The 12,304-nt window shown below is 34.3% G+C and overlaps 1 protein-coding gene across 3 annotated transcripts in view; it reads left to right on the forward strand.

The window, feature by feature from the left end:
• Positions 1-910: 910 nt before the first annotated feature.
• Wdr62 (WD repeat domain 62) overlaps positions 911-12,304 on the forward strand; it is a 68,101-nt gene continuing 56,707 nt past the window's right edge. For all 3 annotated transcript variants that reach the window (XM_036812694.3, XM_036812696.3, XM_017083602.4), the window contains exon 1: positions 911-1,018. The gene's annotated coding sequence lies outside the window, so the exon portion shown is untranslated. The remainder of the gene's footprint in view (positions 1,019-12,304) is intronic.

Below are 12,304 nucleotides of genomic sequence, written 5' to 3' on the forward strand. Positions count from 1 at the left end.
TTACGGTTACTTTTAACAGAAATGTTAAGATGTAATGTTTTCTAACAGCGGTATTTTTCTCTGCAGCTCCTCTGCCACTGTTAAAAACGTTTCATCTTAACAATTCTGTTAAAAACTGACTGTGTGACCATCCGTCAACAGCACAGAAATCTAGAATGTAATTATACCCTGGTCTGTTTTTCTTGAGCGTTTTCAACGCGTTTCACAGGCGGTTTTCGCAGCAGTCAGTTCGCAGCGGGCGAACCGAAAACAAAAACGGAAAAACAAAAAGGAAAATAGTTGCTAAAAACCGCGGTCTAATTGGTTTAAAAAACAAGGATTGGCAAGGGGCTAAAGATAATATTATAAATAAATTGAAAAGAGCCCCAAAAGCCGAAAAATTTGAAACGTTTGGAAGTACGTGCTCCCCGTTCGTCGTCTGTGTGCGTGTGCGTGTGCTTGTGCTTGTGTTTTGTGTTCGCAGCGTGCGGCGTTTGCGAGGAAGAGGAAGAGAGATGGAGCAGTAGCGAGAAATACAAATAGTTAATAATTATATTCGAGTGCCGCGGCAATTGGGCTTTATCTAAAGGCAGAAACCGAGATTAGATAAATACTCGCCGTAGTATATAAAGCGTAAAAGTGGAAAAGGCGCAGAGAGAAAGAAGAAAAGAAGTTCAAAGCCAAAGTCCCCGTGTTTGTGTGTGTGTGTGTGTCAGTGTTTGTGTGCGACGCTTGCAAAATTGTCCGTGTGTGTGTACGTGTGTTGTTTTTGTTAGTGCACCTGTCTGCAAAATAAAAATAAAAGAGACGGCAAACAAAAACCATAACAACAAACAAGTGACAAATAAATGAAGTAAAAGGCAAGCAAAAAAAAATAAAACAAAAAATAACTGTAAAAAGTAAAAAAAAAAATATTATTATAAAAGGAGATAAAACGAGTGAGAGAAAGATTTGATCGAGAACAGAACCGGTGAAAGGAAACAAAAAAACAGGAAACACTGGAATAAAAATCCTGTTTTGAAGGAATTCCTCTATAAAGGTGGGTTTCCAACCGCATGACACACTTTCATTCACACTTTTTCGGGGGTTGACGAAATTCCTCTGGATGCTGCGTATGTGTCGAAATTTCTGTGATTTAACCTAGACCAAACACACAATTTTTGAAGGTGGATGAGGGGCTGTTCAGACGCAGAGCCACCCCCTTTTGGGGGTGGTTTTCCGCTCTCAGCTGAGCGGCCTCGCTTTTCTCGGTGTGTACATATTTTGAAGGCCATGCGGCAGATAGATCCCATTAAAATCAACAAATTTTCGAAAGTTTGGGTGGATTTTTTGCTAGATACAATAAGGAAACAGGTTCTTAAAAATGTATTCCTATTAGAAAAACTAAAATGCGTTATAAAACACTTTTATTTTATTAAATCTCATAGTTCGTTCAGCTATTTTTGAATAAGTTACGAATTCAGTCTTATTTTAGGCAACATTTTTTTAATATTTATATGGTATATGTAGGAATATAATGTCACTATATAAAATAACAAGTTCCAATATTGCAATATGGAATTAAAACAGAACCATGACTCGTTTTTCTTAAATTAAATTGATTTTAACAAATGTTGGTTCTTAGTATTCGAGTTCATAAAAACAATAATGGCATTTGAAGTAAAACCTTAAACATTTTACTGTTGATTTTACTACAAAAATGTACAAAGATCTATAAAGCCAACTGTCTGAAGAAACAGCTTCCTTAACGTACGATTTTCATAGTCAAATAAACCCATAAATGCGCAAAGCCAGCCGCAAAACAGGTGAACTTGACCCAAACACATGCATTCAACATTCAACATTGGGATCCAGCCCCTTTAACGCTCTGCTGATCTAGATAACTGCAGAGGGGCAAATCCAAGAGTTGCACAAGGCATCCCCCTTCGCACCTAGCCCCCCCTAAATCCCCGTCCCTGCCTTAGACACCTATAATCATTTTCGAAAAGCTCACACGAAATAAATCAGCGCAACTTGGACACGTTTCTCGTCTAGAAGCGAGAGAGATGGATAGATTTGAGGGTGAAAGAGACAGCAACGGCGACTCATTAATCACAATGACTAATTTGTAGTCTTTTCCTACGTTACGTATCTTATTTTTTTCGAATCTTGTGGTGTTTTCATTTTGAGCCGACGACGGCGGTCAGTTTAAGCTCATTAAAGTTACCCAAGGGTTAAAAATTAATTGCGGCGGGAACAGCATATAAAGAGGGAACGAGACAGAGATTAGGGAGCTGTGAAATATGTATAAAAAACCATTTCACATGGCAGTCTTAAAATGATGTTCAGCTCAACGAATATAATGCCCTTTTCGGTTTAAAAGCTAATAGCACAGACGCTATAAAAATCCAAAAATAGTCTGGTAGTGGTTATGATAAGAATCCAGTTAAACTCTGTAAATATTTTGTGTAGGGTCGTCTCATTCGAAAGTATCTTAATAAAATTGTAACCATTAGTAAGTATTCTCAATAATATTAAGTTTTACCACTCTATATCATCGATTATAAGAGTTACTTGAGTACATTTCAATTATATATTTTGTGTAGGGTCCGTCTTATTCGAAAGTATTTTAATAAAACTATAAACATTTGTAAGTATTCTCATTAATATTAATTTTTACCACTGTATTTTATCGATTATAAGAGCTACTTGAGTACATCTCAAAAAAATACCCCCAAAATGTACTTTATTTTTTACCAATAAGATTACTGCCCAAAGTACCTATGCCTTATAAAGGGCAGGGCATGAAGAAACCCAAAACTCGCGATCAAATGTCAAAGCCGCTTAGTAGAGTTATAAAAAAGAGAAAGAAATAAAAATGTTGAGATCGGTGACAGGTGGATTTTGATTCTATATGCTGTGGATCTTCTTTTCTTACGCTGCACTATGGGGAATTTGCACACTTTTTGTGGCATTAATTAATATCTAAAGAACAAAGCAACATTTAAAAGTTTTGTTTTTAGAATTAAGTATATAAAATTTAAAGGAAGTAAATTAAAAAAAGATGGGCGTGGTCCCGCCTTTTTTTTAAGAAAAAAAAATTTTTTTTTCTTGTCAATAAAATAAAAAAAATTTTTTTTCTTGAATTTTTTTTTTAAGAGACCAAACTGATTTAAAAAAAAAATTGTGCCTTTTTTTATTTCCCATTTTTTTAGTGAAATTGTAATTTTTTGTATTGTGATCACTATAATTCTTAACAAAAATACTAAAATCCTATATATCAACGTTAAGTAAGTGAAATGATGTTGTAAAATAATTTTAAAATAATCGTTATTTAATAAGAAATATAACTGCACACTGTTTTTCTTAAGATAACATCGAAACTGGCATTTACCAGACAAAAATGAGGAAAATATACCATATTAGGTAGAGGTCTTTAAAGCTAAATTTTAGAGAAAGTGCGCAAAAGTGCACTTTTATACTAACCGAGCTCAATGAGAATTAAATTCTCTACAAGATAAAAAAGGTTTCAGAGGTGGAAACAGCTGGAATCACTTTGTAGCTCTATTTAAAAATACAAATTAACTTAAAGATTTTGATTTTTTTGAGGTTAGAACTAGAACACGAATATACGAGCACCACAATCAATAAATACAATATTAAGGTCACAAACACAAGTTACAAGTCCCTCTGATTGGATGGTATTTCAAAAACCTCAGAGCTATGTTTAATTTTACACTTTTTGACAATTTAAACTATTAAGAATAATAGGCGCTTTACCAGCGCTGCCACCTCGTTGAAATAAAAACAGGCTTTAACAGCTGATAACTTAACAGTGGTGCGTACTGTTAAACTTTTCTGTTAGTAACATTGAATATTGATGTTATCGTGATGCATTCTGATAAACAAAACCTATTTTTAACGACTTTTAAAAAATGGGTTTTGGCCAAAAAAAGTGGTCAAATTCCCCATAGTGCGCTGTCTTATTTTCAATTTTTTTTCGTCTCTGCGGCTGAGATCTTCTCTGTTTTCCAACTTTTCCCATTTTGTTTGTTTTCCTACTGCTTCTTTTCTACCTGCTCAGTGTGTTTGTGTGATTTTTCTGGACTTTTGTCTTTGAGTTCTGGTTTTTTTTTGCTTTTTGCCTTACCTTGCTGACTAAGACGTTTGCCGGCTGTGTTCTTTACCTGGCGACAGGTGCGCATTGAGTATTTTTGTAGTCGGAGCTGGCCATGTCTTCTAGTTTTGGAATTCAACTCGTTTCCCTCGCTTGAGCAATTTATCTACAGGCGGTTAAAGGAGGATCCCGAACCCCCATCTTCTTGAGGATTTCATGGTATGATTCTTTTTCTGGATGTTTCTAAAGCACGTTTTTATTTATTTCTCTCACTGTATCTGTGACGGTGCCAGGCAAGGGCTCACGTATCTCATAGATGCGATATGAAAAATCTGAATATTCCTACTGCGTCCGCAGTGCCTCAGCCCCTTCCACTTGCATTCTCCCCTTATCTACATCATTGGCTCGGTGCCCCGTCTTCTTTTATTGCCTTTTGGCCAGACTGCGTTCTTTTTTATCTCAGCCGCTCTCTTATTGGCCTGCAACTTTAAACTGTGCCCATTAAATATTATGCCGTATATTCCAACTAATGGGGCATGGCTCAATTGGAAGTCTGTGGCGGCTGCAATCAACTGGAAATAAGAAGAGGCTAAGAATGGCAGCGAGAGAAGCTGTAAGATGTTAGTTAGTACGTAATCAAGAAACAATTTTAAGCATTTCTTTGATTGCAAAAATTGGCTATACAATTTTGAATGCTTAAAAAAAAGCGGATAATGACCCTAGTACAAGTACACTTTAAAACAAATCATAAAATAATGTTTTTATTATAATATATTATATATATCTGTGTATTTTCTGAAGAGCACTTAGTGATCATTTGTACTTGTCATCAAAACAAAACTTATGGTATTTCCCTTAATGTGTAAATTTATTAGCATCTTGTAGTGCTCAAATACTAAACCGAATTTAGTACATTTTTATTATGTGCCAATGGGACCACTTTTCTTCACCTTTCCATAATATACTCCCATATGTAACACCCAAAACCAGTTTTCACCTGGCCAAAAGTATTCCCAAATGCATTCCACAAAATGTAACTGTAAATTTGCCAAGGCAACAAAACAAGACAAATAAAAAGGAGAGGGCTCAAAATTATGGCAACCTGGGGGAACGTCTCGACTGAAGTGTGGCCTGCACTTTAGCTTCGTGTTCACCTGTGTATTCTGCACACCTTTTCCCCTTTCTCCCCCTGGAACAACTCTCTTCTGGCCAACATTTTTGGATAATTTGCACTATGCGTTGCATATCCATTAAGCCGCCAGAAGTCAAGAGTTGCCACCAACAAACAGCAGCAACGGCAACGGCAACTGCAACAGCTAACAAAGGTGCAACATTTTTGCTGCTACATTTTCCTGACTTTCCTGCCTCACCCTCCACTTGTTGTTCTGGCTGGAGTTGGCTGCTGCTGTTTGGTGTCCTCTACCTTTTTTCCTCTCCACTGCCACTTCCATATTTTATACTCTTTATAAGGGTAGTATTCTTATTATAAATCGTTGCGAAGTTATGGGCTGTTAATATTATTATCTCACCAAAATCTCTTAAAAGTTATTAGAACTAATAAATAAAAGTACTTTTTACTTGCAAGTCGAACTATTTTAAATATTATTATATTAATATTATCGATTTCCTATAGTACCCCTATATCTTAAATATTATTATATTAATATTATCGATTTCCTATAGTACCCCTATATCTTAAATATTATTATATTAATATTATCGATTTCCTATAGTACCCCTATATCTTAAATATTATAATATTATTATTATCGATTTCCTATGTATAGTACCCCTATAATTGCTAAAGAAGTGGGAAAAGACACAACTTTTTTTAAAGGTAGTTTCAAATTTTTCAATTCGTTAAAACCTAACTTAAAATATAATAATTTAAAAAACTAAAAATTTTGGGAAATAAAGGAATGGATTTCTTAATATAATATTTGTTATAATAGACCTATAGTTTCATTTGTTTCGATGACGAAAATGACTATTTGTTCAAACCTAGCTTACATATTATTTGGTAGGGCATTACGAATTCCCACCTTCAAAACCCAGCCTGATTTTATTTCTGTTTTGTGTCTGGCCTTCTGGTGCTCTTCAAGTTTATCTTAGCACTGTGCACTTTTATTGATATCATGTAAGTTGCCGGCGCTTCCTCAGCGAGGCAGAAATCAGGGGTAAAATGGTAGGATGTGAGGGGCAGTATGGCATTCGGAGTGGTGGATGGAGCACCTCGAGGAGCGATATATAGTATGGGAGGAGTTCGTTCTACTCGCACTTGAGTATGGCTGGAATGCAGTTTACTTTGGTTCGGGCCAAGTTAATGGCAAACCCGATTCGATAAGACATGGCTGCTGAGCACACAATCCCCACCTTCCAACTCCTCTCTCTCCATCTCTCAACCATCTTCACTCAAGTTTGTATTTATGCCCGGGGAACTCCTCCTTACTCTCAGTTCGATTTTCTCCTTCAGCTTTCTTTTTTTTTCGCATTCTTCCACGGCCATTGTTTGAGGTGGATTCTAATGACTTGAATTGCATTGTATTGTTTTGTAGCTTAATTAGAATTTGTTGCCGCATTTATAGCCGTCATGTGGTTAAGCTACTATTTTTAAAGTATTTTCGCAACGGTTTCTTTTTTATGTGGGAGTCTTGGGATAAGAACTAGTTTTTTGGGGGTGGAGCAGAACCCCCTGGTAACTAATTTATGGACTGGCTATGGAAATTATGCGAAATTACTGACTTGTTTCCAGAATTTATGGTGGGAATAGAAAGGAAGAAAATTATACGAAATTAATTATGCTTACAGCCCGCAGAGATAGCACAGAAAAACGGCCTTGATTATTATTTCCTACCTAGTAGTTAGCATAAAGAAATTTTTATTTTTATTTTATTAATACTAATAATATTAATCGACCATGTTTTGTAATCGTTTTTCCTTGTTAATGCCGCAGCAACGAGATATATAAAGATTATGGGATGAGGAACTGCCAACTCATGATCATGGATCACATTCCATAAAAGGCCGGCAACTCCAGACCACTTTCATCCTCATCATCCAGTAATCATTTGAGCCTCCTTTTAGTTTATTTACTCAACTAACGAACTATTAACGAACAACAACTTAATCAAGGAAAATTGCGAGATTACAAGTTTTAAGCCAGCTGCCGCTCAATGTGATTATATGGGCTTAGGACTGGTAAACATTGTTGCTCGAAGACCCCGGTTCCCTCGAAATATCCCATCGATGTCATAACCCATTAAGTGGGATTGGAATTCGGTCCGCAATGCCTGCAATTGGCTTTGGCCATGGCTTGTGCCAAGTTTGAAGAGGAAGTATTATGCAGTCGCCCAACAACTGGCCAAAGTTGCTTTTATTTTTTGTGGCATTTTTTTTAAGGCAATTTTTCCTCGTTTCTTTTTTTTTTTGTGTGACAGGCTGGCAATAAAAAATAAAAGGAAAAAGAGAAACAAACTTTATGCGTCTCGTTGTTGTCTGTCCTCAAAGTTGTCGAGTTGTTAGGGGTAAAATAGGGGAAGGATGGGGAAATTGTTTGAGAACCTGCAGGGAGGACTTTTTTAAATTTATATTTTGAATTGCAACAGCTGCGTTTGCTTTTGTCGACCTCTTCTCTCGACGGATATTATTGCCTTTGGCCAACTGCCAGACCAAAACTAACTGGCAATAATTATAATTTATTGTTCCCCAGCCTAGAAGGGAAACAGCGTGGAATTTGTCAGAAAGTTTGAACCAAAACTAATCAAGAAACAAGGAACTGTTTAATGGCATTCACTTGGATTTATGTAAACGCTCTAAAATATTTTTAATTATGAAAAGATGAATATTACATAAATTCATATAGTAAAATAATCATAATAAGTTTATATGTAAACTTTGATAAGTTAAAATATTTTTTAAATAATATGTCTTAAATTTTTTTTCAATCTTTGCTAAAAATAGCTTCTAAGTGGTGATATAAATACTGTGCGCATGCAAAAGCTTAACCCTACAAAAAACCATTATTGCTCATCACCAAAATTAAAATGTTTTTTGGCGCAATAACACCCGCAAGTGACAACGAAAAGTACACAAATAAAAAACAAATTGGCAAACAGATAAGCTGAAGACGTAATTTCATAAAAAGAAAAGGCGAAAGTGAGCGTCAAGTGGCTAAATCAAAACGAAAACAAAACAATAAATAAATTAAAGAAAAAAACCAAGTCAACGTAGAAGTCTCAAGTGTTTTTTAGAGCTTGAGGCAACCAAGAAAAATAAAACATTAAATAAGAAATCGAAGAAAAATTAACTGATTAATGATTGATAAAATTTCCATTAGTGGAATATTAGACCGAAAAATTAGTCAAAACCTTTAAAATTAAGGGCACATCAGAGGTCTTTTAAAATAGATCAACAAGATCAAGGTTTTATACATTAATCAATCAAGCCAACAAAAAAGCGATAAAAACCAAACCAAAATCAATAACAAAGCGATTGCTAAAATGTGTTGGCCTCTTTTTGTGGGAGTGTTTGCTATTTTATCTGCTAATGCCTCGTGTTTGCCTTCTTTAAGAACGAAAATAAGCCACATAAGAAAAAAAACTTAGGCATGGCTAAAAATCAATACAAAAAACAAACTAATTAAGCGAAAAGCTCTGGGAAAAATCGAAAGAGATAGGAAAGCAAAAGAAAATGCGGCCCAAGGTAAAATCGGCAATAAAGCAGCAAAGAGAGGCAAAATAAGAGGGAAGTGTGCTGCGTCTAATTGCAAAAAAAAAAACCTGGGAGGTAATGGCAAATAAATAAAATCTGCGAGGGTCAGCAAATATGATTGAATGTTGAATATCTGTTGGCCATGGTCAATACAATTGACTCCATGAGTGCGTGTCCATGTGAGTATCTGTGTGAATGAGCGCGTGTTTATTGTCATTAGACGGAAAAAGTCAGCTGGGTCAGACGGGGAAAGATAAGATACAGCCAAAACGACAAGTCTAAAACTATCAGATATTCGTAGAAGTGGCACGATAGCGAGAGGGAAAGGCAGCGAAATTTTAATTTTGGGAAAGCAAGAGATCGATTTGATGATAATTTGATCGGAAAGTATCAGAGGACAAGATTAATAAAAAATATCATGTTAGATACGCATTAAAAAAGAAAATTTATTACATCTTAAGTAAAAAAAATATACACTTACTTTTTTAATAAGCAAATATAAAATATTTAAGAATGACAACATAAAATATTGATTTTTATCATCTTAATTTTATTTTCCGAAATAATTAATATTTATTTAAAATATTTTGTATTAAAATTTGTGTAAAAAGCCCACAAATGCATAAATATTACAATTTTTGTAGGTATCTTTAATTCATATTTTATAGTAGGGTTATGGTCATTACTTGTTCCCCAGAATTAATCTGAATATAGGAAGTGTGGTTTTTATGGGGCTATGATGTCAGAAAATGAAACTACCAACTGTAAAAATTGTCGAATTTATTGTATGGCATTTCTTCCTCTTCTTTGTCTATAACATTCTTTTTTTCTGTTTGTTCTTGCCAAATGAATTGGAACAAACGGAATACCCCACCCTATATCTTTTCCCTCTCTGTCTCATTTTAAATCGCTATTGTTCAGTAATTCAACTTGACCCCTATCCACAATGTTTTCTCATTGTTGCCGTTGATCTCCTTCCATTTGATTGTAGTTTTTTTTGTGTGTCTTGTTACGCCAATTTAAATTTCTACGAACTAAAAACAATCCAATGAGAAAAGCGGAAATAAAACAAAAGTAGTACATCATTTTTTCGGGAGTTTATTGAACTTTGTGCTGTCAGTCATTTAATAGAGTGTGAAAGGTTAGGGGAAAAATGTTGGCGAAAAATAGTTAAAACATTTCAAAAAGTTCAAGCGGATTAAAGTTTTCATTTAGATAAATTTATTGTTCTTAAACAAAGCAGATCAAAATCCAACAAATTTTATAATTCGTTTGCCCTTCAAAAAGCCATTTTCCCCCCTGTTGTTTACCTTTCATTTTCTTAAGAGCTGAAAAAGAATGAGAGTACTAACAAGTGTGAAAAGTTTGTTCTATATTTAAATGTTTAAAGATTATTTGATTACTCAACGAGCCACTTGAACTCCCTCCCAAAATTAAGGAAAATAAACACTCATTCCACACTTCACTTAAAATGAATTGCTTTTTAAATCGAACCGAACTGCTGGTAAATTTGTTTAAATAATTCGGGTCACTGCACCTCAGATAGTTAATTAAAAGATATAGATAAATGCAGATAGAAATGGGAAGTGGCAGCTCGCAGCTCGCGTGCTTCTCCAACCTTCGTATTTTATTGGCCTCAAAAGTAATCGCACTTTGCTTTGGCTAATTGGCAGCACACCTTTAACCCACGAAAGCCAGGCCGCAATTAGAGTCGATTACCGCTCAACTAAATGGTTTTTTACTCACCCAACTGGCTCAACTTTTACTCCACTCCACCTTTTCGGTTTTCTAATCGCAATGAAAGTCGCCTTAGTTGTTCGCTTATCAATTATAATTCGAGTTACATTTTCTACTTTGTGAAAAGAAAGTTCCGATTGGATGCGGTCAAGTTGGAAATGGTTTTTCATTTAAACCAAAAACAACTTTAAATTAATATTATATTTTTTAAGACTTACAAAGAAATTTGTACTAAATTTCATTTAATGAAAAAAACACTTAAGTGCTGAACAATGAATCTTATATTCTAAATACTATGATCCAATTTCTTAAAATGCTGAATTTAATTTCATAATAACCCCTTGTTTCTACACCTCCTCTTTTAAAGTTTCTCCCTCCATTTTTTTCGCCTCGTTAAATGCGCTCAACGCTTTTGACTTTTACTTGTCCACAACATTTATTTAAGTTATGCTTTTGGTGCCTGATTTTTTGCCTTTTTTTGTGTCGCATTATTATTTTCACATATTAATGAAGCTCACGTTTTGTCGATTTTGCTTGGGTTGGTTGCTATATTGTTGTAAAGTTTAAACTTTAAAGTATGATTAGCGGTCCGTCATTGTCATCATCGGAATCATCGACAATGACCGTTGCTGGTTATTTATGCGTTTCGTCTTTTTTGAGTAAAAGTGAACAAACGACCCTCGAAAGCATTTCGAAAAAAACACATGACTACTACGGATATTTTCCTTATTCCATTAATACGATTTGAAGTGAGCAAACGTGACGAACTTTCGGTTCAATCGATTTGGTCTGGTCTTATGGATGTATCTTGATCTTCTTAAGGTCGATGGTACTTTCTATTGATCTTTCTCACTAAACTAGCGAAAGTTTTCTAAAAATTGGGTGTGACAAATTAAATATTTATAGAAACTTGGCATGTAAATAGCATTATTTAAATTTTTAATTGGATTTTTGTAGGCTTCATTAGTTAATTTTAAAAGAAAAGTACTTTACTTTGATTATAACATGCCATATTGATCATAAATTTGATATGGTGGCTTGTAAATTTGTTTATAACATCTCATCAATTTCTTCCATAATTTCCCAGCTTTTTCCCGTTATGCAATCTTCAAGAAATTATATCACAACATATTATTCATTTCTTAAATTTGCCAACATATGGAAACACTCATTCAGTACCCCATTTATACCCTCTCATTTTTCGCCATTCCTTTCAATGTTATTATATTGTTCAATCAGACTAAAAGTTTTGTCTGGGTTGCGTGTCGAATTGGCATTAATTCCATATCGGACAATTTATTTGCCAAATACAAATTTATTATTATACGCATCAAATATTTTCGCTGGACACATGTATAAGTTTTCCTTAACTTTTCCTTGACTTCGACATTCGTTAGCTTTTTTTATCCATCTATAGATATATTTAGGTGTTAATAATTTTGCTTTGCCAATATATGTGAGTAACAAAAGTCTAAACATTTCCGTTGTGCCAAGGTGAGTGTTGGGGAAAATTAGATTTAAAATATTTTGAACACGCTTTATTTGGGTTATTCATGGGAATTGTTATTATTGTGGCAGATAATTTAATAGCTGTTAAAATTGTGATGAAGGATAAGTAAGTGGCTAAAACTGATTTATTTTTTTTAAAGTTGGAATTTTTTAATAGAAATCATATTAAAAACTTATAAGAAAATTCAAGCTTAGTGAAGTATTTTTAGCAATTATCCTACTTCTTATTAAACACAAAAACGTATTTGTTACAAAATAAACGCATTCCTTTAA

This window comes from Drosophila suzukii, chromosome 2L (genome assembly GCF_043229965.1).
Source record: "Drosophila suzukii chromosome 2L, CBGP_Dsuzu_IsoJpt1.0, whole genome shotgun sequence".
In the NCBI taxonomy this organism is placed as follows: Eukaryota; Metazoa; Arthropoda; class Insecta; order Diptera; family Drosophilidae; genus Drosophila; species Drosophila suzukii.